General features: G+C 38.2%; 1 long non-coding RNA gene across 1 annotated transcript in view; it reads left to right on the plus strand.

Annotated features, from left to right (window-relative positions):
- Positions 1–6280, plus strand: part of LOC128661161 (uncharacterized) — a 27950-nt gene extending 21670 nt beyond the window's left edge. Inside the window, exon 2 of the long non-coding RNA XR_008402607.1 lies at positions 6097–6280. This is a non-coding gene — a long non-coding RNA (uncharacterized LOC128661161). The remainder of the gene's footprint in view (positions 1–6096) is intronic.
- Positions 6281–6522: the final 242 nt, after the last annotated feature.

The raw sequence follows: 6522 nt of genomic DNA on the forward strand, positions 1-6522 counted from the left end.
TGGATCTACCAAAGTTAAGTGTATTTGCTGTAAACTTGTGGTATCTGTTCCTCCAGCTGTTGTTTGTAATGAATGTCATGACAAACTTGTTAATGCAGATAATATTTCCTTTAGTAATGTTACATTACCTGTTGTTGTTCCATCAACATCTAATACTCAGAGTGTTCCTGTTAACATAAGAGATTTTGTTTCTAAATCCACTAAGAAGGCTATGTCTGTTATTCCTCCTTCTAGTAAGCGTAAAAGGTCTTTTAAAACTTCTCATTTTTCAGATGAATTTTTAAATGAACATCATCATTCTGATTCTGATAATGTTTCCTCTGGTTCAGAGGATTCAGTTTCAGAGGTTGATGCTGATTAATCTTCATATTTATTCAAAATGGAATTTATTCGTTCTTTACTTAAAGAAGTCTTAATTGCATTAGAGATAGAGGACTCTGGTCCTCTTGATACTAAATCTAAACGTTTAAATAAGGTTTTTAAATCTCCTGTAGTTATTTCCAGAAGTTTTTCCTGTCCCTGATGCTATTTCTGAAGTAATTTCCAGGGAATGGAATAATTTGGGTAATTCTTTCACTCCTTCTAAACGTTTTAAGCAATTATATCCTGTGCCATCTGACAGATTAGAGTTTTGGGACAAAATCCCTATGGTTGATGGGGCTATCTCGACTCTTGCTAAACGTACTACTATTCCTACGGCTGATAGTACTTCCTTTAAGGATCCTTTAGATAGGAAAATTGAATCCTTCCTAAGAAAAGTTTACTTATGTTCAGGTAATCTTCTTAGACCTGCTATATCTTTAGCGGATGTTGCTGCAGCTTCAACTTTTTGGTTGGAAGCTTTAGCGCAACAAGTAACAGATCATAATTCTCATAGCATTGTTAATCTTCTTCAACATGCTAATAATTTTATTTGTGATGCCATCTTTGATATCATTAGGGTTGATGAAAACGATTAGTAGACCTAAATTTACCTTTAGATTTTTTATCCTGTGGTAAAAAAGTTCCTTTCCCCCCAGTAACAGTTGAAATAATAGAATCCAACTGTGAACCAAATAATTTATTACCCTGGAAAGAAAGGGAAAGCAAAGTTGACTTAGAAGACATATCAGCATTCCAAGTTTTAAGCCATAAAGCTCTTCTAGCTAAAATAGCTAGAGACATATACCTGACATCATTAGGGTTGATGTCAGGTATATGTCTCTAGCTATTTTAGCTAGAAGAGCTTTATGGCTTAAAACTTGGAATGCTGATATGTCTTCTAAGTCAACTTTGCTTTCCCTTTCTTTCCAGGGTAATACATTATTTGGTTCACAGTTGGATTCTATTATTTCAACTGTTACTGGGGGGAAAGGAACTTTTTTACCACAGGATAAAAAAATCTAAAGGTAAATTTAGGTCTACTAATCGTTTTCATTCCTTTTGTCACAATAAGGAACAAAAGCCTAATCCTTCCAGTACAGGAGCAGTATCAGTTTGGAAACCATCTCCAGTCTGGAATAAATCCAAGCCTTTTAGAAAGCCAAAGCCAGCTCCCAAGTCAACATGAAGGTGCGGCCCTCATTCCAGCTCAGCTGGTAGGGGGCAGATTACGATTTTTCAAAGAAATTTGGATCAATTCGATTCACAATCTTTGGATTCAGAACATTGTTTCACAAGGGTACAGAATAGGCTTCAAGATAAGGCCTCCTGCAAGAAGATTTTTTCTTTCCCGTGTCCCAGTAAATCCAGTGAAGGCTTAAGCATTTCTGAAATGTGTTTCAGATCTAGAGTTGGCTGGAGTAATTATGCCAGTTCCAGTTCTGGAACAGGGGCTGGGGTTTTACTCAAATCTTTTCATTGTACCAAAGAAGGAGAATTCCTTCAGACCAGTTCTGGATTTAAAAATATTGAATCATTATGTAAGGATACCAACATTCAAAATGGTAACTATAAGGACTATTCTGCCTTTTGTTCAGCAAGGGCATTATATGTCCACAATAGATTTACAGGATGCATATCTGCATATTCCGATTCATCCAGATCACTATCAGTTTCTGAGATTCTCTTTCCTAGACAAGCATTACCAGTTTGTGGCTCTGCCGTTTGGCCTAGCAACAGCTCCAAGGATTTTTACAAAGGTTCTCGGTGCCCTTCTCTCTGTAATCAGAGAACAGAGTATTGTGGTATTTCCTTATTTGGACGATATCTTGGTACTTGCTCAGTCTTCACATTTAGCAGAATCTCATACGAATCGACTTGTATTGTTTCTTCGAGAACATGGTTGGAGGATCAATTTACCAAAAAGTTAATTGATTCCTCAGACAAGGGTAACCTTTCTGGGTTTCCAGATGGATTCAGTGTCCATGACTCTGTCTCTGACAGACAAGAGACGTCTAAAATTGGTTTCAGCTTGTCGAAACCTTCAGTCTCAATCATTCCCTTCGGTAGCCTTATGCATGGAAATTCTAGGTCTTATGACTGCTGCATCGGTCGCGATCCCCTTTGCTCGTTTTCACATGCGACCTCTTCAGCTCTGTATGCTGAACCAGTGGTGCAGGGATTATACAAAGATATAATATCTTTAAAACCGTTTGTACGACACTCTCTGACATGGTGGACAGACCACCATCGTTTAGTTCAGGGGGCTTCTTTTGTTCTTCTGACCTGGACTGTGATTTCAACAGATGCAAGTCTGACAGGTTGGGGAGCTGTTTGGGGGTCTCTGACAGCACAAGGGGTTTGGGATTCTCAGGAGGTGAGATTACCAATCAACATTTTGGAACTCCGTGCAATTTTCAGAGCTCTTCAGTCATGGCCTCTTCTAAAGAGAGAGTCGTTCATTTGTTTTCAGACGGACAATGTCACAACCGTGGCATATGTCAATCATCAAGGAGGGACTCACAGTCCTCTGGCTATGAAAGAAGTATCTCGAATACTGGTATGGGCGGAATCCAGCTCCTGTCTAATTTCTGCAGTTCATATCCCAGGTATAGACAATTGGGAAGCGGATTATCTCAGTCGCCAAACGTTACATCCGGGCGAATGGTCTCTTCACCCAGAGGTATTTCTTCAGATTGTTCAAATGTGGGGACTTCCAGAAATAGATCTGATGGCTTCTCATCTAAACAAGAAGCTTCCCAGGTATCTGTCCAGATCCAGGGATCCTCAAGCGGAGGCAGTGGATGCATTGTCACTTCCTTGGAAGTATCATCCTGCCTATATCTTTTCGCCTCTAGTTCTTCTTCCAAGAGTGATTTCCAAGATTCTAAAGGAGTGCTCGTTTGTTCTGCTGGTGGCTCAAGCATGGCCTCACAGGTTTTGGTATGCGGATCTTGTCCGGATGGCCACTTGCCAACCGTGGACTCTTCCGTTAAGACCAGACCTTCTGTCGCAAGGTCCTTTTTTCCATCAGGATCTCAAATCCTTAAATTTGAAGGTATGGAGATTGAACGCTTGATTCTCAGTCATAGAGGTTTCTCTGACTCTGTGATTAATACTATGTTACAGGCTCATAAAACTGTATCTAGGAAGATATATTATCGAGTCTGGAAGATTTACATTTCTTGGTGTTTTTCTCATCATTTTTCTTGGCATTCTTTTAGAATTCCTAGAATTTTACAGTTTCTTCAGGATGGTTTGGATAAAGGTTTGTCTGCAAGTTCCTTGAAAGGACAAATCTCTGCTCTTTCTGTTCTTTTTCACAGAAAGATTGCTATTCTTCCTGATATTCATTGTTTTGTACAAGCTTTGGCTCGTATAAAACCTGTTAAGTCAATTTCTCCTCCTTGGAGTTTGAATTTGGTTCTGGGGGCTCTTCAAACTCCTCCGTTTGAACCTATGCATTCGCTGGACATTAAATTACTTTCTTGGAAAGTTTTTTGTTTCTTTTGGCCATCTCTTCTGCTAGAAGAGTTTCTGAATTATCTGCTCTTTCTTGTGAGTCTCCTTTTCTGATTTTTCATCAGGATAAGGCGGTGTTGCGAACTTCTTTTAAATTTTTACCTAAGGTTGTGAATTCTAACAACATTGGTAGAGAAATTGTGGTTCCTTCATTGTGTCCTAATCCTAAGAATTCTAAGGAAAAGTCGTTGCATTCTTTGGATGTAGTTAGAGCTTTGAAATATTATGTTGAAGCTACTAAGGATTTCCGAAAGACTTCTAGTCTATTTGTTATCTTTTCCGGTTCTAGGAAAGGTCAGAAGGCTTCTGCCATTTCTTTGGCATCTTGGTTAAAATCTTTGATTCATCATGCTTATGTCGAGTCGGGTAAAACTCCGCCTCAAAGGATTACAGCTCATTCTACTAGGTCAGTTTTTACTTCCTGGGCGTTTAGGAATGAAGCTTCAGTTGATCAGATTTGCAAAGCAGCCACTTGGTCTTCTTTGCATACTTTTACTAAATTCTACCATTTTGATGTGTTTTCTTCTTCTGAAACAGTTTTTGGTAGAAAAGTACTTTAGGCAGCTGTTTCAGTTTGATTCTTCTGCTTATAATTTCAGTTTTTTTCATTATAAGATTTAAACTTTATTTTGGGTGTGGATTTTTTTCAGCGGAATTGGCTGTCTTTATTTTATCCCTCCCTCTCTAGTGACTCTTGCGTGGAAGATCCACATCTTGGGTAGTCATTATCCCATACGTCATTAGCTCATGGACTCTTGCTAATTACATGAAAGAAAACATAATTTATGTAAGAACTTACCTGATAAATTCATTTCTTTCATATTAGCAAGAGTCCATGAGGCCCACCCTTTTTTGTGGTGGTTATGATTTTTTTGTATAAAGCACAATTATTCCAATTCCTTATTTTTTTTATGCTTTCGCACTTTTTTCTTATCACCCCACTTCTTGGCTATACGTTAAACTGATTTGTGGGTGTGGTGAGGGGTGTATTTATAGGCATTTTGAGGTTTGGGAAACTTTGCCCCTCCTGGTAGGAATGTATAGCCCATACGTCACTAGCTCATGGACTCTTGCTAATATGAAAGAAATGAATTTATCAGGTAAGTTCTTACATAAATTATGTTATTATATTGGCGGCGATGTGGGGGGACCTCAGTTTAGGGGTACATAGGTAGTTTATGGGTGTTAGTGTACTTTAGAGCACAGTAGTTAAGAGCTTTATAAACCAGCGTTAGCCCAGAAAGCTCTTAACTACTGACTTTTTTCTGCGGCTGGAGTCTTCAGCCAAGACTCTAAATACCGGCGTTAGGAAGATCCCATTGAAAAGATAGGATACGCAATTGGCGTAAGGGGATCTGCGGTATGGAAAAGTCGCGGCTTGAAAGTGAGCATTAGACCCTTTCCTGCCTGACTCTAAATACCAGCGGGCGGCCAAAAGCAGCGTTAGGAGCCCTTAACGCTGCTTTTGACGGCTACCGCAGAACTCAAAATCTAGGCGCTTAATTTACTGAGCGCTAATTGCTAGCCACTTGTAATGGCTGTTTAATTTTTCGCTCTCCCGCAAACGGGCAATAAATTATTGCCCACTTGTTATCTAGCCCTGTATGTTTCTTTAAATAAGCAAACACTTCACACTGTATTATGGCATTGTGGAAGTGAATAAAACACACCCTTCAAAAATGGTTCTCTAATATATCAGATCCCTTTGGGAAGGACCGCTGCTCCTTAACTTCTGCTGCTCTATAACTTCTTCGCCATCTTTTAGGTGGCGGGCTGCAATTATCCCGATCCGATCTGGATGATTGACACCCCCTGCTAGCGGCCGATTGACCGCGAATGTTCAGGGGGCAGCATTGCACAAGCATTTTAATAGAAATGCTTGTGCAATGTTAAATGCAGACAGCGTATGCGTAGCGATGTCAGGCGGACATGATTCATTACAGAGAATCATGTCTGCCCGGCATTTGATAAATCTACCCCATATATGTATGATAAGGACTGTGGAAAATTTAATTAATGTGAGAAATTAATCTGACCATGTATATATTAAAAAAAAAAAAAAAATGTATTCTTCACAACCTTGAAGTTGAAATACTGCTATATGTTGTACCATCTGTCAAATTCCCTTTTTTAGATCTAGAAATTATAGTTATGCTTTAGGCTAAACAATTCAGACAAGGTGCTCACATTTATATATATATTTTTATTTTACAGGCCGGTGCCAAATTTAACATCATAGCAGAGGTCATCATCTTATATATTTTGTTCTGTTAAAATTATTGTTTGTCTTGTAACTTATGCCGTTATGTTGTTTTTTTTACAATGCCATGTTTAAAATGTTATAATCACTGGAAAATGTGCAACTAATAAAAGTTTGAATTACTTGTGTAAGAGTTAATGCTGTTTTTGAGTGATTTCTAAAACCCTTTTTAATTAATATTTTTTATATTCATATAGTATTGAGATTAACCCTCACATTAACCATAAAAGCAAAAATGAATTCAGTTCTGTAAATGTATGAAATCAAGACAAAAAGGAAAATGATTGTCAAAGTTTACATTCTGGCTTGGTGATTTCCACACAACTTCAGTTGTATACAATAATTGTTTTTATATAACTAACAGAAATAGATAAGGTAAT

Source organism: Bombina bombina, chromosome 5, assembly GCF_027579735.1.
Source record: "Bombina bombina isolate aBomBom1 chromosome 5, aBomBom1.pri, whole genome shotgun sequence".
NCBI lineage: Eukaryota > Metazoa > Chordata > Amphibia > Anura > Bombinatoridae > Bombina > Bombina bombina.